This window comes from Sus scrofa, chromosome 1, assembly GCF_054392235.1.
Source record: "Sus scrofa isolate SSC_HxYL_T2T_F1_AM1 chromosome 1, Sscrofa_HxYL_maternal_Yorkshire_Landrace_v2.0, whole genome shotgun sequence".
Taxonomy (NCBI): domain Eukaryota; kingdom Metazoa; phylum Chordata; class Mammalia; order Artiodactyla; family Suidae; genus Sus; species Sus scrofa.
Window position 1 is genome coordinate 38,308,690 of NC_139383.1, and position 25,833 is coordinate 38,334,522.

At 36.8% G+C, this 25,833-nt stretch overlaps 1 protein-coding gene and 2 long non-coding RNA genes across 32 annotated transcripts in view; 1 reads left to right on the top strand and 2 right to left on the bottom strand.

The window, feature by feature from the left end:
• Positions 1-6,463, top strand: part of LOC102165447 (uncharacterized) — a 117,926-nt gene extending 111,463 nt beyond the window's left edge. For both annotated transcript variants that reach the window (XR_014804761.1, XR_014804762.1), the window contains one exon: positions 5,065-6,463. This is a non-coding gene — a long non-coding RNA (uncharacterized LOC102165447). The remainder of the gene's footprint in view (positions 1-5,064) is intronic.
• Positions 1-25,833, bottom strand: part of NKAIN2 (sodium/potassium transporting ATPase interacting 2) — a 1,025,455-nt gene that overhangs the window by 268,768 nt on the left and 730,854 nt on the right. The window lies entirely within an intron of this gene.
• LOC146406037 (uncharacterized) lies at positions 8,224-12,743 on the bottom strand. Its single transcript, XR_014804782.1, has 2 exons — positions 11,823-12,743; positions 8,224-10,669 (listed from the first exon to the last, which is right to left on the bottom strand). It is a non-coding gene; the product is annotated as an uncharacterized LOC146406037 (long non-coding RNA).

A 25,833-nucleotide genomic window follows, 5' to 3' on the forward strand; every position in this document is an offset into this window, starting at 1 on the left:
TTTATTTTATTTCACCTACTACCACATTTTATCTTCCTTGAACCTAAAGAAAACAGCAGCATCTACAGTACTTTGAAATTTAAATTCTAGTTTCCTTTAACGTAAAACAAACGGTGTAGCTATAACATGCTGTATATTTAAATAATGAAAATAAGGCTGCTCCTTAAAGATAAATAATACAGTTTCTAAAAGCATCCTGTTTTTCTCTTACCTTAAATTTACATCACAGTGTTTATCTGCTTTATTTTTTGAAACTCATGGTCATTTTTATTTATATCTAAAATTTAATTTTAAAATAAATTTATTTCCTGATGATAAATTGCCAAATACACAGTTACCTCCTTTCTAGATAATCAACATGCTCAGTCACTATGCTTATATCATTAAAAATGGGCACATACCTCATGAAGAGTTTATTTACTATAAGCAAGCTTAAAGATAGAAATGAAAAGCAAATGTTATGTTGTCTGTCAATGAAATGTAGCAATAGGTTGATCACAAATTGGTCCTATCCAGATGCAATTTGAAAGATGTTAACATAAGTCTCTGATGGATGTCTCCAAGGAGACAGATGCCAGTGTTAGGAAAATAACTTAAACAACTGCTAACTGGGGTCCCTCTAATGTGTGTCACAGATGGGATTGGCAGAAAATGCTGGTGGGTGTTTTAAAAACATGACCTAATCTTTCCCTAATTGAGGAGGCTTCTAATTGTGTAATAATTGGTTTTCACAGTTGAATGTCACAGTATTCAAGACATTTGCCAATGTATTAGCTCTAACACCAAGCAAAGCACATACTTTCTCTCAAATGCATCTTTCTTTATACGTTTTCCACAATATAGTTTATAATACTGGTCATAATTAGAGAAGTAACATTAACTGAATACTTACTCTATATTGTATACACTAGGCTAGCCCTTAATATTAATTAATCCACTCAGGAACTAATATGGTTCAATCATCTTTTTCAATGTGAGAATGAGGAAATTGGGGCTTAGAGATGTTAGATTCGTTGCTCATGCTGCCCTCTATATCATCTTTTATGTATCTAAAATAGATGTTAAACTCTAAGGTGCACTGCTAAAATGTTGCATAGTTCTCCTCTGGAGAGGATATTTATTTCATTACTTACTTATTTTTATCTTTTTAGGGCTGCACCCACAGCATATGGAAGTTCCCAGACTAGGGGTCGAATCAGAGCTGTAGCTGCCAGCCTACACCACAGCCACAGCAATGTAGGATCTGAGCCACATCTGCGACCTACACCACAGCTCATGACAACACCAGATCCTTAACCCACTGAGTGAGGCCAGGGATCAAACCTGCATCCTCATGGATGTTAGTCAGTTCATTTCTGCTGAGCCACAATGGGAAATCCTGGAGAGGATTTTTAAAAGTCAGTAAGACAATGTTTTTTTGAATAGTCATTAGTGATGGTATACATATTTTAGAAATACAGGTTGATAGAAGATGCCTAGGTGGATGGGTGGGTATGTGTAAAAGTGTAAATAACTCTAGAAAGAGTAAGGTAAAATGTATTGCGTTATGAATACTTTATAACATATTATCTCACTTTCTCTTCATAAAAACACTGTGGAGTCTATGTATATTCTTATCTGTGAATATATCTTATTCACAGACCTGTAACCTGAGGCTTAAAGCTTACATGCTATTCATAGCTAGTACATGGCTAAACCAAAATCAAAACTTAGGTCTGCCTGACTGTAATACTTTTGTTCTCTAGTGAACTATTTCCTTAAAAGAAAAGGAATGTGATCATTACAGATGCGCCAAATTTATCAGTGATAACAGAGAGAAAAAGACAGTTTTATAAGTGCTGGCAAATTTAATTGAAGGAAACTGTTTTCAAAGAAAAAAGTAAATTACAAAATTAGCTGGTTTAGACCTATGAGCATTAATTCCTTAATTTGAATTTTTTAATTGCCCATCAGTACATCAAAATGACTGGAGCTATGCTCTGTGAGGAAGTTGCCTTTTCATAGGAAATTTGTCTGAAATTTAATTCATAAAACTTTTAAGTATTTGCACAAATTACTTAAATTGGTTTCTTTATAGCCCACTATATCCTGCTACGCTTTTTGGCTACATCATTAATTTTCTCAAAAATCAAATGTAAAATCCACATCCTTTCTGCTGCAGAAGACACTGAGCATATTAATGCATAAATATTTTAAAACCTTGGTGTTTAAATAACAAACTTAAGGTTGGCTGGAATATGGCTTGATAATCCATAATGAATTTTGCTATTTCTTGAGTCACTATTGAACATATTTATTAAAACAACTGAATATATTAATTAAAACATAATTTAAATTTTTCTTACCTAATTTTAATATTTATTTTAAAGTAACAAATACATTATCTATATTTAATTCATGTTATAAAATATCCTAGAGAATTTATTTCAGATGATTAATTTGATTAATTTGTACATGTGCAAAGGGAGATTTTAAAATGAATGAAAACATACATGCATGCATGAATAAATAGAAGATTGAATGAAAAAAGTATTTTGAGTCAGAACAGAATAAAGGCAGTGAGAGACTTTTGATTCACTTTTGGCTCTGACCCAAAGTATTTGTTTAACTGAGAAAAGTTTTAAAATTATCCTGAATCACAATTCTCTTATCATTGAATGAGTGTAGTAGTAAAATATGTATACTCTAAACTCCAGATGAACATTAACTCTCTCTGATTATACAAAAAATTGGTAAGTTTATTCATTGAAGATTTTTCTGATTCACTACTAATTGTCTAACTTGTGCCATGCATGAGGAATGTAGAAAGATATGACCCTTGCCTTACCATTCATTCCAAATGAAATTAATTTCATGGAATGGTCCGACAGATTATGTAAAAGAATATATGTGTAAGAACCTCAATGTGGTAAATAACTTCCATTAAAAAAGAACAGTACTATAAAACACAAGCAGAAATAAAAGAGAACAATTGACTATAAAATATGCAATTAAATATTTTGAAAATAAAAATATACTCATTGAATAAATAGGCACTAAATATGGGAAAAAATCTAGTTTAACTGAGCTCATGAAAAGATAAATGTATTAGAATGTAGCACAGTAGAATGTATTCACAATGCAGCATAAAAGACACAATTGTTAAAACTATACTAAAAAGCAGTTGAGGCAAAATTAACAGCCTGAGCATCTCTTCAAAGGCAAAAATGAGTTTTCAATGAAGATAATGAAGGCAATGGCTGAGAAACAATACCTGAAGAATAAAAACTGAGCATTTTTCCAAATGGATTATGTTTTCAAATTGAAATGTATTTCTCTAACAGTACGTGGATGCTACATCTAAATATAACAAAAAGACCTTCAGTATAAAAAGAAAAAAAAAAAGAAAGCTATAGGATTGAAAGGAAAGACTGTTTGCAAAGAGATAACAATCAGACCAAGAACAGACTTTTTTGCCCCGTATGCTAAAGGGAAACAGTACTATTTTCATACTGCTAAGAAACCATAGACATTTTCAGCCAGCTAAACTATCACTGGAATTTAGGTACAATCAAGACATCTCAGAAAATAACTAAGGTAGTCATCCCTACAAACTATTCCTCTGCTTTAAAAAAAAAAAAAAAATTACTGAAAGATGAACTTATCAAGAAGAAAAGTAGACACAGAAGAGAAGATGGCCTGTAAGAAAGTGGAGAGTACATACAAAATTAAACCTCCAAAACATGTTAAATTTAATCAACTATGGTCTGCAAAAAAAGGTGGGGGAAAGATAGCATTAAATAAACTATTTGAAATAAGTGAAAATATAGGCATAATGACAATAAATATAAGTAGACGACTCATGTTTAAAAGCAAAGATTATAAAAGTGAACAGGATATTATTTATTATTCCACTCACTGCTTAGAACATACATTTCCAAAAAGACAAATTACATAAAAATATTGAAAATGAGGTAATTAAAAATATTTGCCAGGTAAATACTAGCATAAGAACAGCAATTATTACCATGATGCAGCTGTATTATTCTTAGCTGATACAGAATTGAAGCAAAAGGCATTGATAGGGATGAAAAGATACACTACATATGAATTAAAGGGAATATTTACAAGGCAGATATAATAATCATGAACTTGCATCTAACATGAGGCTGATGATAGACTGAGAAAGAGAGAGAGAAATCCATAGGAAGAAAGACTCCAGCAAAATTTGACAAAGCAATTGACAATTCCATAACTATAGTCAGAAACTGAAAAATTAAGGACACAAAAAAGATAATAAATATAGAGATTTGAAAAACAATTGTGTTTTAACACCCATGTAGATATATATATATATATATATATATATGCACATATATATATACACCTGTGTGTATAAAATTATTGCACCGAATAAAGTGAAAATGTGTATTTTTAAAAGTGTAAATAAAACATATACTAAAGCAAGCAACAGAGTCCAATGGAAAAGAGAAAACTGGTGGGGCTTATAGCTGGGGCACTCTGCCGGATTTGACCACGGAGAGGGCAATATTGAGTTTGCGGATGTTTATTATTTAAATCAACTTTATCTCACATAGAACAAGCTAAATCAGGGTCAGCAGATTACACTCCATCCACTACCTCTGATTTGAGGAACTTCTAATTTCCTCTTCCACTAGCTCTAAATCTCAATTTAAAAGATTTTCCCTGAGTACCTGCTGGAAGTTAGAAGGAGTGAGGCAGCAGTGAACTTTCAAAGTCCACCCATGGGGACAGGACAGCACAGTGGCTTTGTAGATAAAGGCACAAAAGTGGACCCCTCTCATTTCTGCCCCAGTTATTCAGAAACTGCTTCACAGAGGTGGCAGCCAAGTTTATGTAAGTTGGGGCAGGGCAGCCATTCTTAGAGCTCATCCCCATAGCAGCCTTTTCTCATAAAACTGAGATTTCAAATAAGTGAATCTTGCCCCTGTTGCTAGCTATGTAATGTGTACTTTGCTGGGAGTCATGCTTATTTACTTTTGTTTCACATTTGTTTTGCCTTTTTGTTTATTTGTCTGTCTGTTTGGCACACGGATCCCACAGAGGAAGATATTTCATGGAGACAGAGAAAAAAAGTGATGCCAGATTCCTAGGAGGTGCAGCAAAGGAGCCTGCGCGAGAACCTGATAATCTGCAATTCCAGCCTTTGAAGCCTGGCAGCTTCCCAGTCCTTGAAATGCATGAAACTCCCCTGCATCGTTATGATAAATTCTTCTTTTGGGTTAGCTTCTCTCATGCATTTTTCTGTTAGTGACAACTGGGAGAGTCCTAACTGACTTAGGTCAGGCTAAAAGGGAACGGGGCTGATATGCATGGAAGGTGTCAGGTGGTAGCAAAAGTTCAAGGTGCAAGTCAACTGGCACACCTCTGGCATGTCCCCACTCAGGACCTGGGCAGGGTAGCAGGAGGTCACTGAGGAGGCTTACAATGAGCCCACTAGAGGACCTGGGGAGGGCAGTACGCTGATGATTTCTATGTGAGGAGCTTTGCCCAGGGCTGGCCTGCATAAGGTGCAAACAAATAAATAAATCATACACAGTAAAGACTCTGTTGCAAAGAGCTCCAGGGCAGAAAAGATTTCGGGAGCCTTGCTAAAGATAAACCATTTAATGTGTACTGTTTTACAGTTCTTTCTCATTTCCCTTTTTTCGTATGTGTTTTTGGCGTTCGATAGTCATTACTTGAGAGTTTGAATTTTTTTATTGAGCAATTTCTAGTTCAATGATTCTCTTTCACGTGTGAAATCCAGTATTGCCCTCTGCTGTGTCCCTCTGTGGACGGGCCATCTCCCCAGACCTGCTCCCTGACCTGCCATGACCAGCTGCCCATCAGTAAGTTGTGAGTTAGCATTGCAGAATAATGATGGCAGTTCTTCCTTAAGCCAGAACTGCTGTTCACACTGGAGGGAGTCAGTGAGGAAGAAGGGAGGGTGTTTGCAGGCCTGTCTTCCTAAACTGCTCCCATTCTTTCATCACTCAACTAGACAAGAGAGGCTTGCCAGCTGCTGTCAGTGCAGCAGTTTGAGCTCCGGGCATCTTTCAGCAAAAATTGAACTTTCATCAAAGCAAAGTTACAGGGCAATTATTTCAGGTCACTGGTATTATCATTGTATTCTTCAGTGTAAACAGACTCATGGAAGTGACAGTAAGTCCAATGAAGTATTGGTTTGGAGCATTTAAACAGCAAAATCCAGTATTTCTTAAGGGCAACCTGGTGATTCATGCACTGTAATTTCTAAGGCTTCTCTCTCATTAGAGGAAGTCATTGGCTTTGTTTACTTTTTCATGCCAATAAATGATTCAGAGATTCCACACCACAACTAACATTCTGTAATACAACTGTCACGCTTTAAAGGCCAGTGATACTCCATGAAGAAATATAACTATCACAAGTTGGGGACTGACTACAAATAAACTATTCAACGGAACTACACATTTAGAAATTCAGTGTGATTTAATTAGTAGACCAATCAATCAGCCTTTTTTCAGAGTCTCTTGTGAACTCAGCAGAGTGCCAACTCCTGCCCTAGATTAAAGCACGGATTGGATGGGATCCTTGCCCTGAGGCAGCTTAACATCTAGTTGGAAAAATACAATTAGTATAGGTGAAGCCTTAGAGGGAAAGATCAGAGCCAAAGTTTATGTAAGGTTGTCAAATGCATTAAGAGTTGAGAGAAGTCTATGGGTCGGGGGAAGGTAGGAAACGCTGAGGGGAAGGGATCATGGCAATAAGGTCAGAGCATCTTTCCTACATGTTCTGAAGTTTGCTTCCTTGAACTGTGCACTGAGGTATGTGCTTTGCTGTTGACTTTTGGCATCGCATACATTTCATATCTAGCTATTACTCTCCATGCAGTAATGGGTTCACTTGGCTAATTTCAACTTAGTTAGTTAGAAAATAAAGCCAAAACCACATATATACCACAGAAGCACTGGTGGCCATTATTTAAGGTCAATTATAATTGTCAGTAAATGCAGGACCAAGCATCTCTGTGCTCAACACCAGGCTAAGTACTTCACAGACGTTATCTATTTTTCACAGTCTGAGTCAGGTACTTTTATTAGATCCACTTACAGATGAAGAACCTCCATATACTGATAGATGTCACCAGACGCTTCGTGGTGGAAGAACAGATAAATCCTAGCCACTAACCTACCCTCTCCCTAGTCAATAGAAGCAGTATCAACTAATCAGCAGGAACCTTAAAATTTCCATCATCTGCTCAATACTGACCTAGGTACTCTAGTGAAAACAAAATATATTATACTTTACTGTGCATCAAGCCACTTATAATTTACCTGAGTTAAAATGAACATAGGAGAAAGCTAGTAATAAATATACAGTAGTAATAAAGTCAGGGAAGAGATTTTAAAACAACTCTAAGAGAAGCAATATGGGTGCCAGTAAGTGAGGAAAACTTCAGATGATTTATACTTTGAAGGATGTGGATAGTTCAGAGAGTTGATGGAGAGAGGCATTCAAGCAGAAAGAGCAATAGAAGCAGAAAAGAATATGAACATGGAATATTCATATGACATTTTCTTAGAATAATTATTATTACTGGTAGACTGCACATAACCCACATTAATCAGAGTGGAGGCAATTTGTTCACTTGGGACAAGTCACATCTTTCAAGAGCAGCATCAACTTTTAAGTGCAGGGGACTGGCTAAGCCGGGAGAAACATGAAAAGATAAGCAAGACAAGGCAAGAGGGCCAGGAGAAGGCCATTCGCTGCAGAGTTTAGTGTCTTGTCCGTGGTCACAGACAAGTTCAAGCATAGCAGACAATCTGCATTATATCTCATGCATGTGAGAGAGAGCTTTGAGAAGTCCAGAGAGCAAGGCATGTACACTAGAAAACTCTTGTCTCCATTTCATATTGTATTGGCCTCATTTCTGACTCCAGCCCTGGCTACATCACACAGTTCCAAAAAGACTTCACTGTATGCTGACATCATCTTGTCTCAAACATGCATTACTGTCTTTTGCTTTCTGGCCTGGAAACTCTTGGCTGAGTAGGAAGGTCTGTGCCCCAAAGAAAAATCCTCTACAATGATGGACAGACTCATTGGGTCATGCTTCTCCCTGTCACCCTTAGGCATTCTATAATTTCCTCAGAAGGTCCTGGTAAAATCTAGCCCTAGTTTCCCTGTGAAGTCAATAATTCACCTTCTTATTAGCTTTTCTCCTTCCTTATTTCGTTTTTCTGGTCCCTTATTCCTACTCCCTGGGATCACTTCCCAAATAACTATATGCATACAAGTCTTTGTTCATTTTCTGAATTTGAGGGAGACCCAGGCTGAGCATTAAGCAAGGAGAGACCCTAAGCGAGGGACCCATGTATTAGGGAAACAGGCCATGGGTAAGGGATACACACACCAAGAAGAAACCTCACACACTTCCAACTCCTGCCTTATAGCAAGACACACCTGTCTTCTCTGCAGGAGTCATGAAGCATCAGAGGTGGAAGAGGTCCATGGTAACCCCAGTCTCCTCATGGTGGGCAAGAGGAAAGCCATGGTGATAAGTGCTAGAAATAACACTCTGGTTTCTGGAATTTGAGTCCATGCACTGGCCAGGACCTCAAGACACTTCTACACCCCTTCATGCTGTCTGTAATAATCAACTCTGGATACCCAAGGATAGGAGGATAGAATAAAACAAAAGGACCTATTAGGATTAGGACAAGAGGGGCATTTACTCATTAGGAACAAGTTTTGATTAGAAAAAGGGCTACCCAGACAAAAAAAAAAAAAAAAAGCTTAATGTAATGTTTAGTTTGATAAGAGTAGGCACAGGGACAAAAAAAAAAAAAAAATGATAACATGAATGGCAAATACAGGGAAGAGAATCACAAAATTGCAGTGTAGAGAACATCTGATGTTTTTACCAGCCCCCTCTCCTCTTTTTTCTCCTGAGGCCACCAGGGTTTTTTCTTAGGGAACCACCTTCTGGCCAGTCTCAGTCCAGGTGGTTCTAGTCCACTGACCAGGAGCAGACATGTGCCCAGACCTGGACAGTCAGTGTTCTCCTTCCTTCAGTCACAGCACCATGATGCCGGGTGACTTGAGAAGAGGCCTAAAGGAACATCGATATGGCTAGTGGGCCCACATCGTTCAAGCAGACCACATTCTGAGTGTTCTGTCGCTACTGGGCAAGAGGCTCTGGTCTTAATGAGCTGAGTTAGTTTACTGATTGACTGAAGGGAAAACCTGCCTGAGAAGGAAGCCAATGCAGAGACAAAGAGCAGAGAGGTGGCGTCTTGGTGACATTGCCTGAGCTCCCAGATCCAGTTGGGCCCTGGATTTTCTGGCAACATGAACATCCCCTCTACCCCCCTGCCTATAATTTTGCATGATGGCTTGTCCTAGTTTTGTTTGAGTTTCTTAAATAGCAAATATTAAGGCAGACGCTGATGCAGGCACTAAAATTAGTACCGAGGTGTAACAGATGATTTTTTTTTAACCCAAAAGGAACACATAGTTGACTACTGTCATGAAAATCATTTATATTGTCAAAAATGAATGTCATTTTACAGTGAAATATGCTCCAAACTGCATTCTTGAGCATAGAGGGCATATGTTTTCTGAGTTGTCTGGACCTTTTAAATTCAAAATTATTTTTCAAAATGAAGATCTAGCTTTACTGCTAACTAAATACTCCTATTTGAAAGCTTGATTTCAGGGATTCCTTCTAACTCTATAATTCTATGAATCTGTAATCTTAGTTTATCTGTATGGCACCTGTTGGTTGTAAAAAGAATTTGTGTTGTTGGAGTTCCTGCTGTGGTACAGTTAGGGTAACTGCAGAGGTACAGGCTCAATCCCTGGCTTGGCACAAGTTAAAGGATCCAGCGTAGGTCATAGTTGCAGCTCGGATTCAGTCCCTGGACTGGGAACTTCCACATGCTGAGGGTGCAGTTATTAAAAACAAACAAACAAAAAACTTTGTTGGCTATTGACTTTTAATACTAGGTTCTGCACAGTGAAGAATAGCTTATCATTTTACTTGATTAAATAGTAGGTGCAATTGAAATGATTTTTTCTTCCTAATTTAATGTTCCCCTTTGAGGATTTCTACATACTTGTTTTTTTTTTTAAAGGATAAGAAAGTTATTAATCCTCTAAAAATTAGTTTCCTATTGCCCCAGGCACTGATTTTAGAGAAAATTATGACACGAAGGACTTGATAATATTTCTATATGTGTGATAATCTCTATTGTTGAAACTAGTACAGGGTAGCAGGTTTTTTTAGAACAATGGGCTAAAATGATCCAGTGACATTTATATTTTAAATGGATTATATTTAAGAAACCGCCTTGGGCGAGCACTTTAATACATTGTTGCAAGGTGTCAAACCTCTTGTGAATATTTGCTTAAAAAGACAAAATACTGTACTACAGTATCGACCCATCATTTAATAAAAACAGAAAATATGTCCTGGAGTTCCCGTTGTGGTGTAGTGGAAACAAATCCGACTAGGAATCATGAGGTTGCAGGTTCGATCCCTGGCCTCGCTCAGGGGGTTAAGGCTCTGGCATTTCCGTGAGCTGTGGTGTAGGTTGCAGACGTGCCTCGGATCTGGTGTTGCTGTGGCTGTGGTGTAGGCTGGTGGCTACAGCTCTGATCCAACCCCTAGCCTGGGAACCTCCATATGCCGTGGGTGCGACTTTAAAAAAGAAAGAAAGAAAATATGTCCATCAGCATATATAAAAGAATCTCAGGTAAATAGAGGGCAAAGAAAGGTGCCGAGGTAAGATGAAAAACGTAATGGCTTCCATAGCAGAAAGATCTAGATTCCCTTTGATTCTCACAGCTATCGGATACATCTTCCTGTCTCTGTCCCATTGGTACTGTCTTTGTTCAGGCTAACAGACTCTCTCTATGGGTTGCCTCACCAGCCTCATAATGGATCCCACGACTCCAGCCTTTATTCCGTCCAAGCAAATGTCACATTGCCACTGATCTTCCCCAGCATGAAGCTAATCATTTCACACTCCTCCTTACTAAGTACCCTTCGGGTAGAATTTAAACTCCTTGGCATGGGATGCAAGGTAGTTAATAATCTGGTGGGTACTGAACTCTCCAATTTCACTAATTGCCTCTAAAGCCTTTCCAACTCCCTTGCCCAGTGCATCCTCTATTATATGACCCAGTTTAGGGGTGTGTTCTCTCCCAGCATATTCCGACCTACCCTGTTACACTCAGACTGGGTGATTTGTGTCTCTTTCATGTCCCAATAACTCTCTACTGATCCAAATCATAACATTTCTCATGCTCTCTCATGCTTGTCTTCCCCGCACGACCATATGACTGTATTATGTCTGACTGTATGTGCTCACCAACCATTAGCTAACTGTATGAAAAATGAATAGTTTATATAAGCAAGTTGTTCATAGAACAAATGCAAACACAATCCTTTTCATCTGACCCCCACAAAACAAAAGTATATACCGTGAAATGAAGGACAAGAACAAATTCTAGTACACCTACCGTACCTAGTACCTACAAATTCTAGCCATTTGGAGAAGTTTACGAAAAGCATACTGTGTTGCTAAAAGTAGAGCTGGTGACACTTCAGATAACTCAGTTATTTCAGAGCAGCTGTTTTAAACAGGGCTGAGAATAAGCACACAATGGCAAGGAGAAAATCATATTTTTTTCTGACATTCTTAAACATTATGCGATATTTTGCCAGAATAAGCACAAAAAGAATAATAAGTCAAGGTAGGCCAAAAAAAAAAAAAAAAAAAAAATCCATCTGAAACTTCACTGTGGCTTGCCCTTATTCCACATGGAACCATATTGACTATGCATCCAGTGATTTTGTAAATACAAGACCTTGTATTGATTTGCCTGCTTGTTCTAATTACATTAAAGTGTAGGTTATATAATAGATAGCTCTGGGTAGGGTACTTTCTTCCAGTTTTCTAAAGGAAGGAGTGTTACAGTATTAATTTCCGGGTTTCTAGGTGACAAGGTAGTTAAGTGCTGTGGTACTTAATTCAAGACACAAAGTACACAAAACCTATTCCTGCAACAGCTGAAGTTAATAAGAAAAAACATCAGACTGGAAGACTGGTACTGGTGATATATCTTTGTGGCTATTGTGTTGATAACTTAGTATTACACATTAACATGTAAACCCACAACACACACACACCCCCCCACTCTCCAATCATCAGGCAAGAGAATGGTACTGGGCCCTACCTTTCTTTGGCTCATGCATAATGCTTAAATTGTGCCTTCTTTAAGAAGACACACAATAAAAACTGATTAGTTGGCAGTCATCCTTTCTGGTCATTTTCAGTTGCAATTTCCTCCTAATTTCCTGGGGGATCAAAAACCAGGGGCTCATTTTTTAATCGTTCTGTTTTATCTGACTCCATCAGAGATAACCCATCATTGAGTTCTATTATCTTTTCCCTCGGAATGTCTCTGAAATGCATCTCTTTCTATTTCTTTTAAGTCCTCTTTTACCCCAGCAGCAATTATCATGTAAAAGACCTAGAGGCATTCACCACTTCCATTTGGCAAAAAAAGAAAGAACTTCATGTGGTACTCAATTTATCCAGTACCTTTTTCTTTTAACCTGTAAGGTATATTTAACCCATGAAATTTTCCTGTTCAAGACTTTTCAAGGGCTCTTTTTTCTGCCTACTGTATTAACTCTAAACTCTTTACATAACCTCTTATGTTGTCTGCTGTTAATTCTCCTCATCTCCTTGTCTTGCTAAATGCAAGTGCCTTATAGGTTTTCAACCTCTTTTTCCGAACCACTTCTCCATCCCTGTTTCTTGCTTACCATGTCCTGCTCTTGCACTTTCATACATATCATCATTTCTTCTCTCTAGAATATACCCACAACCCACTTCATATGCATCACTTTTGAAATACTAAAATGCTAATATTCATCTCTCTGGTAGGCGTGATCCATCACATCATCCATCACTTCATCCATCTCAGTTTTTGTTGGTTTTTTTCTTTTTGTTAATTTCCAAATCTCTGTATACTTTGAGCACCCTGGAACTTATTTTGTGCTACGTTGCCTTGCACTGGCAGATATAAAACTGGATAAGTTTTCTTAAGCCATTTCTTGTTTATCTTCCCAATATACCTTTTTTGAAAGATCCGCTGGTTGCAAGCCATAGATTCTAGGATTTCAGCATCTTTTACCTTCAGAGAACAAGAACCTCTAGTAACTTAGTGTTGTCTAAAGTCCTCACTGCCAACCCCATAATTTTTTGCAAATGAACTTCAGTATTTTAAAATAAAACGCCAATAAAAACAATGAATTATATTCCTTCCCTACATCTACATTTATGGTAGAGCAATCAAAACTAACCTCTATTTATATATTATTATGACAGAAGACAACATCCTAATCCATGTTTAAAAAAGGAGAATGTCATGGGCCCTGTGTGTCTCTTTCCATGGCTCTTTCTGACTTTCATTAAATTCTTATGACTCACAGGAAGTTGCTAGAATAACTCCATTAGAATTTGTGTAAAGATCTAATTTCACTTTCTGGCTAGATTCTAGTTTTGTTTCATTTACTATGTTATGTGAACAAAGCAATTCATAAACCTTTTCTGCCCCTAATAATAGATTTGAATTTTATCAGAAAATGCCTCATTTGGAATTTTTTTACACAGCATAAGAAAAAAAAAAAGATTAAACTTCCACTGTCCATGTGAAATAAACAGACAGTTCTAATTAATAGAAAAATCAATTCTGAATCCAGAGAGACACACACATACAGTGTACGAGGTCTCGTTGGTGACCTGTCAGATATTCCCTCACATTCTCCTTCTGTCTCTTTCTGAACTGTTGTCTCATTTTCCGTCAATGGTTCATTGGGCTACAAAAGATGCCCACAGAGCGTGAAAAGAAGCCTTTTTCTTCAGAAGCCTGTTGTGTCTCTTAACTGCAATTCTCATCTTGCAAGTCTAGAAAGCTTGCACATTCCACCCTAAGGAATGTGTGCCGGCTGTGCAGGTGTCCACAAGTGCAGTCTTGCTTCTGAGGGGTTTTTACCCGGGTCCATGTACAGAAAATGTGTGGACTGGGAACAGGCATGATGCCTTTGAACGTTCCTCAGCACTGGAGCCTCAGACGCTAGTTCCTATGTATTTTACACTACAGACCAGCTGTGACAATGTCAAAATTGCCGATGGTAATCACCCCTATGTGAAAAAAAGTATACTTATTCAATTAAGCACAGAAAGCCATCATGGGGAAAAGGGAAATGTTAAAAGCTAGTGAGTCTGACAAGCACATGCAAATTTAAGAAATTGAATCAGGAGTCTACGTCTGTCACCAACTGGTTCTGCCAGTTTCAGAAATTCCCTTGAATCTTTGTCACTCAAATGTACCCATCAAACAAGAGGATAAAAACACATGCCCTGTGTTTTCCTTGAGGTTTTTCTGAGACACGAATCAGCAATGCTTGTGAAAATATCAAAAAAACATATATTTTTTTTTTGGACAGAGATATGTATGTACAGTGAACTTTACATAAAAAGGTAGTACTAATACACTACTCTTTTCATTGTTTCTCATACAATGACACAGTGAACTTGGATATGTTAAGCAGTGTTAGCCAGAGTAAATTATATATATAAAGCTGTCTTAGGAGTTCCTGTCGTGGCTCAGTGGCTAATGAATCCGACTAGGAACCATGAGGTTTCGGGTTCAATCCCTGGCCTCACTCAGTGCGTTAAGGATCTGATGTTGCTGTAAGCTGTGGTGTTGGTCACAGATGCAGCTCGGATCCTGTGTTGCTGTGGCTGTGGTGTAGGCCGTCAGCTACAGCTCCAATTAGACCCCTAGCTTGGGAACCTCCACATGCCGAGGGTGAGGCCCAAGGAAAAAAAAAAAAAAAAGACCAAAAAAAAAAAAAAAAAAAGCTGTATTATGTAGATCAGTAACATTTTTGCAAAAAAATACATAATTGTAGCATTTGATAAAGTTGACAACATCAGGAAAGGCTTATTTGTATTTGGAAATGAACAATAAATACACTGCAACATGTAAGCAAATTTGAGCATTTCTTGTAATATCAGCCAGTAGGATAATTCCAAATTTATTTTTTCTAATAACCTAGTCACTGAGTAACCATAATACCTATTGATCTTGTTTCATCCAGATCAATACCACATTGTTAAGAGACTCCGTTTTTCCACACACAACATTGTGAAAAAATAGTAACTGCTGAGAGAAAATATGATTAATCTCTTTTAAAATAAGTGGTCATTTACGTAACATTCTAAACAAAGCCTACCATTCCCAGACTTGCTATATATTCCCAGACTTGCTATACAGTTCTGTTTGTTCCACTCCCTCAGAACCAGTTTATTAGGGAGCTGAGAAATTAATCCACTAATAACCAGGCTATTGCCTGCTATGGCTTCCAATATTACAAGTACACTACATTAGGAATTTTTTATTTTTATTTATGTATTTATTTATTTGGTCTTTTTGTCTTTTTAGGGCCACACCCATGGCATATGGAGGTTCCCAGGGTAGGGGTCCAATCAGGGCTGTAGCCGCTGGCCTACGCCAGAGCCACAGCAATGCAGGATCTGAGCCATGTCTGCAACCTACACCACAGCTCACAGCAACACCTGATCCTTAACCCACTGAGCAAGGCCAGGGATCAAACCCAAATCCTCATGGATCTTAACAGTGCTTGTTAAACGCTGAGCCACGTAAGGAACTCCTAGGAGTTTTCTAAACACATGTAATAAATGAAGACTTTTGTCTTCTTTGAAGACCTTCTGATCAGGATAATACTTCCATAATCCATGCTAAAAACCTTAAGAACACTGTTCTTCTCCCCTTCCTTTCCTGTCCTTTTCTGGTCAGGGTTTTTGTTAGTTAGCCAGGGTTTATGTAGAGAGGACAGAATCTTAGTTTCTCTTCTCCACATACATCCCAGTGAGTAATCTCTCCTTTATACATCCAAATGACAAAGTTTTAGACGAGATGGGGCGCGTTCAGGGTGGTATGGCCGTAGAGACCAAATAACAATGTTTTAGAAAATGATTTAATTTTTTTTTCAAATCACTATAACTTACACTGATGAGGGGATTAGATAGTGTCACTGTGTCCACTACATTTATTTCATTTCTACACAAACTTTCCATTATGTCTCTCATTTTGTTTCTCATTATCACTGAATCCTTGGGGGAAATTGTGAAAATGGTATCTTTCATAGAAAAATTCTTAATAAGTATAACCATATTCCCTGGCTCCTAAAGACAGTGATATTGTCAAAAACTTATGGTTTAAGAAATGAAAGCAAAGGAATATAATGCTAATCATTTTCATGTCCCAGACAATATGAAAGGACCCATTCCATCCATTTGTATGAGACGGGTAAAATATGAACATAATCCTGAATTTGTTTGGTGATATAGAAGCTGACTATTCTTAACAAAAAAAAAAAAAAAAAAGGAATAGTGACATAGTTAAAAAACAATGCTTAAAAAGTCATTTTTTGTTAACTTACAAAAAACCCTCATAAAACCGATATGCACTGTCTCCCCTGAAATAGTAACAGTAAATAAGTTTTATTGAAACAGAGTTTCCATCCTGATTTAAACAGAAATATCTATTTTAAACTAATGGACTAAAAGGAACCCCTGCACATGGATAACCACAGGGTCCCTATAGAACTGAAAATTCACATATAAGATAAAACCTGCGGATAGTTTGTATCCTTCTAGGTTTCTATTTGTAATGGAAAATAAGAGGAAACCACAGGTTTTCTGTTACTTAATCAGGTGATACTATGAGCTGACAAGAAATTCATAGTACCCAGCTGGAGAATAAACTCAATGGCAATACTCTATTCACTGAGGCATTTTATCTTTATTCCCATGCACAGTCTCATCCCAAAGCATATTATTAATACATCTACCCCTGAAAGAATGCTCACCATTTCAGGACATATATTTCATTACATTCTCCTCTAAGAAGCCCTTACATCTGCACTAAATGTCACAATGTGTATAATGAAGAGCATATATGTGATTGAGTAGTAACATTTTATATTCCATATTATATAAAAGCAGTTTTACATTACTTTAGCACCATTTTTACTAGAGAATATAACCTAACTTTATAAGTACTCCATTATATATGGTAGTGACTTCATGAACTGAACTCTGGGTCAGAAAAATATTATTTAATGGTTTACAGCAGTTCAACAAAATAATCCATTATTTCTAATAAAAGCCACCATAAGCAAGTGAGTTGTATGGGAGAGGAAAATAGAGAGAGAGTAGAAGCCCAAAAAACAGCTGAAATATCTGGTGGGTTATTGCTGAGAAAGTTTCACTAAGCAAGATATGCTTTCATTTTCTATTAGTGATTAGAAAAGTAAACTGAAAGTGACTTATTCAAGGTGATAAAAATGATTTTAAGGATAGGAAAATGTACATATACACATTGAGACACAGATACACCTCTAAATAATTCATTTGCCCAAAAGAGCATTATATCTATGCTTGTGTGGTTTTTAGTATGGACACATATACTATGTCTACAATCCACTTACATGAGCATTTTAAGGAAATGGTTGGGCCTGTGTATTTTATACACAGAATATTTTATATTCTGCCTAGGCTTGATTTCAAAGTTATAAGTGGAAAATCATACCATCAATTACTCATGTACATAATCGATTAATTTTTACATATTTGCAACCTAAAATGTATTGCAGAAACAAGAATTGTACTTACAGAGATAGGAAACAAAATATGTAACCTAGAGAATTCTGAGCAGCTAGCACAGTGATCAGCATTCATGTGTTAGTCACAGAATAGGTATCTGTTAATTGCCTACTATATTTAATGTATAATGCTAAATACCAGGGTATAAGATAAAAGAGTATTTAGGGAGATTAATGCAAATACCTCATTAAAATACAACATGTTAACCAAAAAATTTTTAAAAATATGATCATCTTGATAAATACAGAAAAAAAACACTTGGCAAAACTCACACCCCCATAAAAATAATTCACTGAAAACTAGCAATAAGTGGAAACTTCCTCAACATAATAAAGAATATCTAGAAAATACCAATAGCCAACACCATACTTAATGGCAAGACATTGAATGCTTTTCTTTTAAGATGAGGAATAAGGCAAAGATGTCTGCTCTCATCACTACCGTAGGACATTGTACTACTAGTCCTAGCCAGTGAAATAAGGCAAAAAATAAGTAAATACAAGTCACAGAGATTAGAAAGGGAGAGCTAAAACTATTTTCAGACTCTAAGGATTGTTTAATATAAAATCCCTACAAAAACAGGCTAATAGAAACAATCAGCTCAGCAAAAACCTAGAGTACAAGTTCAATATAAAAAAATCAATTTTATATGGTAGCAATGAACAATTGGAAACTGAATATTTAAGATTTTGAAGTTAAAGAATTCTTTATTGTCTCCTGAGAAATTAAAATGATTTTGTTCAGATCTAATCAACAAAGGGTATATCTGCAGTACCCACACTATTTAATTTCCAGTTTCCTCTTTGTGGAAATATGATAACCAATTCACAGAAATTGGAACAGGAAGCGATTTCCCTTTATGTAAATAAGAATTCATCGAGGTAAAGTGACTTAGCAAACTCATAAAAATAGTGTCACAGTCTAGACTACAATTTTATCTTTTTTGAGTCTGTTTTATTTGAGATGTGTCCTCTTCTTATGGTACTTGTCAATGCTGTATATATACTGATACACAAGCCAAGTGGCAATACATGTTGTCTTCTTCTTCTCTGTCATGTTTTAAAAATAATTGTGAAACTGGTTGTTTATTAGTGTTGATAAAAGTATTACAATTTAAAAATAAAATCCTCATTGGATGCCTCATTTGAAATTATTTTCTCCTATTCTGTAGGTTGTCTTTTTGCTTTTGTTTTGTTTTTTATGGTTTCCTTTGCTGTGCAAAAAAAAAGCTTGTAAGTTTTATTAGGTCACATTGGTTTATTTTTGTTTTTATTTCTGTTGCCTTGGGAGACTGACCTAAAAAAAAATTGTACAGTTGATGTCAGAAAATGTTTTGCCCATGTTCTCTTCTATGAGTTTTATGGTGTCTTATGTTTAAGTCTTTAAACCATTCTGAGTTTATTTTTGTGCGTGGTGTGAAGGTATGTTCAGTTCCATTGATTTACATGCAACTGTCCAGTTTTCCCAGCACCACTTGCTGAAGGAACTGTCTTTTTCCCATTTTATATTCTTGCCTCCTTTGTTGAAGATTAAGTGACCATAGGTGTCTGGGTTTATTTCTGGGTTCTCTATTCTGTTCCATTGGTCTATATGTATGTTTTTGCACCAGTACCACACTGACTGGATTGCTGTAGCTTTATAATATTGTCTGAAGTCTAGGAGAGTTATGTCTCCTTGTTTTTAAAAAACCAAAAACCCAAATGAAAAATGGGCAAAAGACCTGAATTGAAATTTCTCCAAAGAAGATATACAGATGGCCAACAAGCATATAAAAAAATGCTCAACATCACTAATTATTAGAGAAATGCAAATCAAAACTACCATGAGGTACCACCTCACACCAGTCAGAATGGCTATCATTAAGAAGTCAACAAATAACAAATGCTGGAGATGGTGTGGAGTAAAGGTACCCTCCATGGTTGGTGGGAATGTAAATTGGTACAACCACTACGGAAAACAAAATGGAGGTATCTCAGAAAACTAAATATAGAACTACCATATGACCCAGTAATCCTACTCTTGGGCATATATCTGGACAAAACTTTCCTTGAAAAGATACCTGTACCTATATTTTCATTGCAGCACTATTCACAATAACTAAGACATGGAAACAACCTAAATGTCTATAGACAGATGAATGGATTAAGAAGATGTAGTATATGTACACAATGGAATACTACTCAGCCATAAAAAGGACAAAATAATGCCATTTGCAGCAACATGGATGGAACTAGAGACTCTCATACTAAGTGAAGTAAGTCAGAAAGAGAAAGACAAATACCATATGACATCAATTAATATCGGAAATCTAATATATGGCACAAATGAACCTATCTACAGGGAAAAAAAAACTTATGGACATGGAGAACAGACTTACGGTTTCCAAGGGGGAGGGGGAGGGAGTAGGACTGGGAGTTTGGGGTTAGTAGATGCAAAGTATTGCATTTGGAGTGGATAAGCAATGAGATCCTGCTGCATAGCACAGGGAACTATATCTAGACACTTGTGGTGGAGGAAGACGGAGGATAATGTGAGAAAAAGAATGTGTATGTATATCATATTTATATATATGACTAGGTCACTTTGCTGTATAGCATAAATTGACAAAATATTATAACTATAATAAAAATTTAAAAATAAAATCCTCATTATAAGTAATTTTATAATAACTAGAAATTATAAGTAGTTTACTCATAATTCTTAATAAGAAAACTATGCAGTAGCTTTTGGGGACCTCACAGAATCCATGGAAGGAAATTTACCTTTCATTGAACAGAAACAGCATTAAAAGAAACATCTTAATCTAGTATGATATTAATAAGACCACAAACATCACCAAGGAAAAACAAAAATGAGAAAGGACTCACTTCTGCCTTTTAGCTTCTTTTTTCATTCCTTCCTAGAAAATAAATTGCACATTTCAAAGATACATAGGGAAGTCTCCTTTTCTTGTTGGCCTTTCTGTTTTTCTGTCTGGCTAGAGAGAAAACCTAAATATAGCAGTTAAAAACCTAAACCCTAGAGTCAGTGAGACAAGCTTGCATCTGTGCCCTTAACACTTATTAGCCTATGACCTTGTTTAAACCCTCTAGGCTCAGTTGTCTTATTTCCCAAATGTGTAGTAATAGTTACTCCAATTGAGTTATATAGAGTAAATGACATCATGCCCATAAAGAGCCTGATATGGGCCTGGGTACTTAATAAAAGCGCACAAAATTTTATATATTATTTCTCCTCTTTTTATGGTCTACGTATAAGTAGTAAGATATGTAAGTATTAAGATATAAATATAGATCTCTTCTTATATGTACTCTGTAAACTAGAATTACTGACTTTCAAATTTACTACTTAAGTTCCTTTAAAAATTTAAACTATTTGTAGATATGAAATTCATCTTCTTTATAGGTACTAATTCATACTTCAACATTGTGGCCATTCTTAATTTAATTCAGACTCTGGAAACTTGCATTAAGCTTCTGCAGGAATAGTTATGCCTATGTGGCAGTTCAGAGTTGCTTAGCTTCAGTAACCTTGTTCTAAGTGTGCTGGAGAAAGTAAGATTATGACTTCTTTATCTCAAATATGAGATTCTGATTCGTAGTTTTGCTGCCTACAAATCACAGAAATTCTCTGTAACGGTGTAATCCTTGTGTGCTGTTTTTCATTATCCTGGAATGCTCACTGTATTTGTTAAGCCCACACACTAATTCATTTCCACCAATTCATGGTGGGTTCCCCCTTGATTACCAGCTGCCTGTTAAGAGACATTCTAGCCAAGTTCTTTTCATTGGTCATGCACCAAACATCTTATAACTTCTATACTTATTTTGGTTCTTTATCATACTTGTCCTTTGTTGGCTTCTTTTTCCCCCATCTCTGGCTCATTTTAGCCAAGTAGCCTAATTAGTTTCCTGTTTTGTTTCACTGATCTCACAAACTGCACCCTTTCTTCATTCACTTTCTGCTTTGTATTTCCCAGTTTTATTTCCAGCCAACTGTCTGTCCACATCAGTCCTGAAGACTTCTCTCCTTAGCTAATTTCATACTGATTCTTCTACCTCCTCAGCAACCCAGAAGAATTCATTTTCTTTTAGGAATTCTTAAATATTTGTTGAATGGTGTTCTATACAGAACACATTCTAAAGTACCTAAGATCACAAGATATATGTGTTATTATATCAGCTAAGTTAGGTGATAATCTCACAATCTCCCCTTGGTCTTTCTGTCTCCCTTCAAGTGAATTAAAACTGTCAAGATGATCAGTGTCACGCAGTAGATATGCATAACACTACTGGGAATCACTTCAGTTTCCTTGCACTAGAATTGGAAGTACTGAGCCTCTTTTTTTTCTGCTGAGGCATCTGGAAGTTCCCAGGCTACGGGTTGAATCGGAGCTTCAGCTGCCAGCCTACACCACAGCCATGGCAACGTGGGATCCAACTCATGTCTGTGACCTACATCACAGCTCGCTGTAAAGACAGATCCCGGACTCACTGAGTGGGGCCAGGGACCAAAACCACATCCTCATGGTTACTAGTCAGGTTCATTTCCACTGAGCCACAAGGGGAACTACCTTTTTCTCTTTCTTTCTTCCTTTCTTAACTAGAGTCTATACTGATTACTACAGTAATGACATAAGCTTTCTGAATTCTTATATTACCAATTATTCAAACATGTTAAGCTCAACAAAACATTCAGAAAGAATTTTTGCCTGCTTTCAGAGTGTCATTAATGCAGTATCATAAAATTAACTACTCCTCAAAAACAAATAAAAGATACATCTTTCATGATACAGTAAAATCATTGTGAAGAAATAATAATCTAAACTTTGCATTTCAGATTGTATTCATTGAAAATCTAAAATAATTTGTCTATTTCTCCATATTCCTCTTTTAAAATATTTAACAACATTAAAAATGTGGCCAATTTAACATGAACATTTAAATTACTTCAAATCAAGTGTTATTTGAATCTCTTAGAAAGCTTTATGCAAAAAAAAAAAAAGGTTTAAATGGAAAATGGTAAATATTAGAATTGTCTTTCTTGTAAATGCAACAAAATAATAAAAGAATTAATTTAACATTACGTGTATGTGAAATCCAGAATCCAATGTAATATGATTGTTTTTCTTATGCATAGTTGTTCTATAGAAATTTGCAGTTATATAACTTATTTGGGCGAACACTGTAAAAGAAGTCAGGACTGTCTAGAAGGCAAAAGATAAGATGGCTGAGGGCGAAGGTGCAGGGCCCAGACCTTGCTCTTCCCATCTGCTCTGCTACCAGCCAGTCTCCCTCGAAGCCTGAATAACAAAACTGATTAGCCCTGTTGATGAGGGCATCGCTGCAGATGTCTCTGTGTAAAGTACTTGGGGGATAAATCTGAGAAACAAAAAGATAAGTCAGTTCTGGGAATATAGATCAGAGATTTTTGTGCATGAGGTCTGAAGTTCATCAGTCATTGTATCAAATAAAGAACTATAAATTAAACTATTCTTCTGCCCTAAAGAAGGTTTTATATTATTGCTCCCTCTTTAGTTTCTGAGTGACTCCCTAAAGGACCACTTCTAATTACTGAAGATATAACAAGATTTATTTCAAATGTTATATATACACTCATGACCAATAATTTAGTTGCATCACCTGTGACTTCTGTGAATTTCACTTGAACTTAAGGGCTTTAAGATATAATTACCAGAAAAATCTAATGTGGAAATCTAATCACAATAAGCCTCCCCAGGTACATCTAAAACTGAGCATGGGAGCTGTTCTTTAGTGTATGTGGAGTTCTTTAGCCTAACTAACTCAGATTGTCTCCTCTGTGCTGGTAAAATCTAGCCCAAATGCCCCTCCCAAAGTAGATTTAATATAAATCTGTGAGATTAATTAATTAATTAAATTTTACATCTGAAGAGGTTTCTATGTACCCAATGTTTACAAAAATTGGTTTGAGCCAAAGAGTAAAGCCCGAGGCAACTCAGAGATTCTAGTCCAAAACTGCATGGATTTGATGTAAGGTGATTTGGCTTGAACTCTAAGGAGCAGAGGAAAAGAGCGTTTGGGGACATGGTGCGATTCTACTGCAGGTGCCTAATGTGTGATACAGGTCTCATTTGGATACAAAGCAGTGAATGTGACTAAAACATACACACACATATACACACAACCTGGGGATGCTGAACAATGTAAATGCATTTGGTGAAAGGCGATGTAAATGCCTGCTGAGACATTGCTAATGACAATGCAATAATAACAATGTGAACTTTGTGATTTCCTAATGCTCCACGGAAAATGAACAAAAATGAATATCCTAAGGCAGGAATTAATCATTAGCTTTAAAAATCTATTAGCATGGAATAAGTTGAAAGATGGGAGCAGAGCAGTCCAGAGAGATTAGGGAAAAATTGCTTTTTTTTCTTTACTGTAATAAACGAAACATTTAAAACCATTTGTTGTCCAATCTTTCATGAAACTTATTGCCTGACATGTTCTTCCCTCAAGTAATTCTACTCCTTTAAGTCTTTTATTCAAATTTCCCCTTTTCTAACCACCCTGTGTAAAATTCTAATTCCCCACCCCTGCACTATCAATCTCCTTTAAACTATTCTCTTTTTATAGCACTTATCGTGGTCTGTACTATCATACACTATACTGTCTTCCTTTTTGTTTTTATGGATGCATCTATGGTATATGGAAGTTCCTGGGCCAGGGGCTGAATCTAAGCCACAGTTGCGACCTATGCCACAGCTGTAGCAACGTTGTATCCTTTAACCCACTGCACCTATGCAACAACTAAAACCACTACAGTTGGATTCTTAACCCATGGGGCCACAGCAGGAAGTCTAGTACTGTCTTGTGTGTTACTTATTATTTGTCACTTGGCCCATTAGAATCAAGCACCTTCAAAGGCAAGATTTGGGGATGTTTTGTTTCCTAATGCATCCTAAGTACCTAAAACAGTGCCTGAAATGCAGTAGGAACACAGGAAAATTTTTTGAAGAAATCCTCACCTAACTATGAAAACTACCACGACCCTTAAAAGAGTTTCTCAGTAAATATTTGATAGTGCAATAACTGAATACCAAAGCCTCTAAAAGAAATCATTTTGTGATGGTGGTAGAGGTTGTCAAATGCTGAAGGCAGAGTAGGAGACAATCAGGGGTAGGAAAATGAAAACAAAGGAATAAGGAACAAGTGAAGAAATGAAAAGTAGAGTACCTCAAAGAAAAGAGACCAGACTAATTAGATGCCTCAAGGTTTTAACATACTTAAGCGGATGTCAATAATGATCCTAGATGGACCCTTAATCTCTCTGAAATATCTATGCTTAGTCATTACAGGGTAAGATTCTTTAGGTAAGTTTTTCTAGATAGAAGTCTCAACAATGCTATGTAACCCAAGAATAAAGTTTGATACCTTTAAAAAATACATTTCCCTTATCTTTTGCTGTTAAAAATTGTTTCTTTTGCCAGCTCCCGTAGGCTCTTAGCGGGAATAAGTCAGTGAACCACCTTCTGATGCAGGGATATCAAACTTGACTGCAGATGGTGTGATCTGGGGAGCTTCTAAAAGTGTCAGAACTGTTAAATGGGCACCCAGGAGTGAGATCCAGGCACGAGATTTTTTTCTAGAGCACATCAGGTGATTCCAACTTGACAACTACAGGTAAGTAATCCCTTAGTAACTGAGGGGAGATTGGTTCCAGGACTCCTGCTAAAGTGGAGGATATAAAATGGATGGATGCAGTAGACCCTCTGTATCCACAGGTTGAATTCGTGAACGTGGAACCCAGTGATATGGAGGCTGACTGTACTGAAAATTCCCTATTTACTTACTCCATGGAGATTTGAAACCCCATTTGCTGAGAAACTTTTGAAATTGGGGGCTAATCATTCATCTAGAGGTTAATCAGCCATCTACTCCCAAACTGAGGCTGCAAAAACCAAACACTGTGGTGTATCTATAACTTCAGCATACCCTAGAATCACCAGAAGAGCTTATTAAGATTCCTCTGCCCGCCCCCACCCCCCACACACACATCTAGAGATTCTGATTCAGTAGGTCTGGGGTGGGAC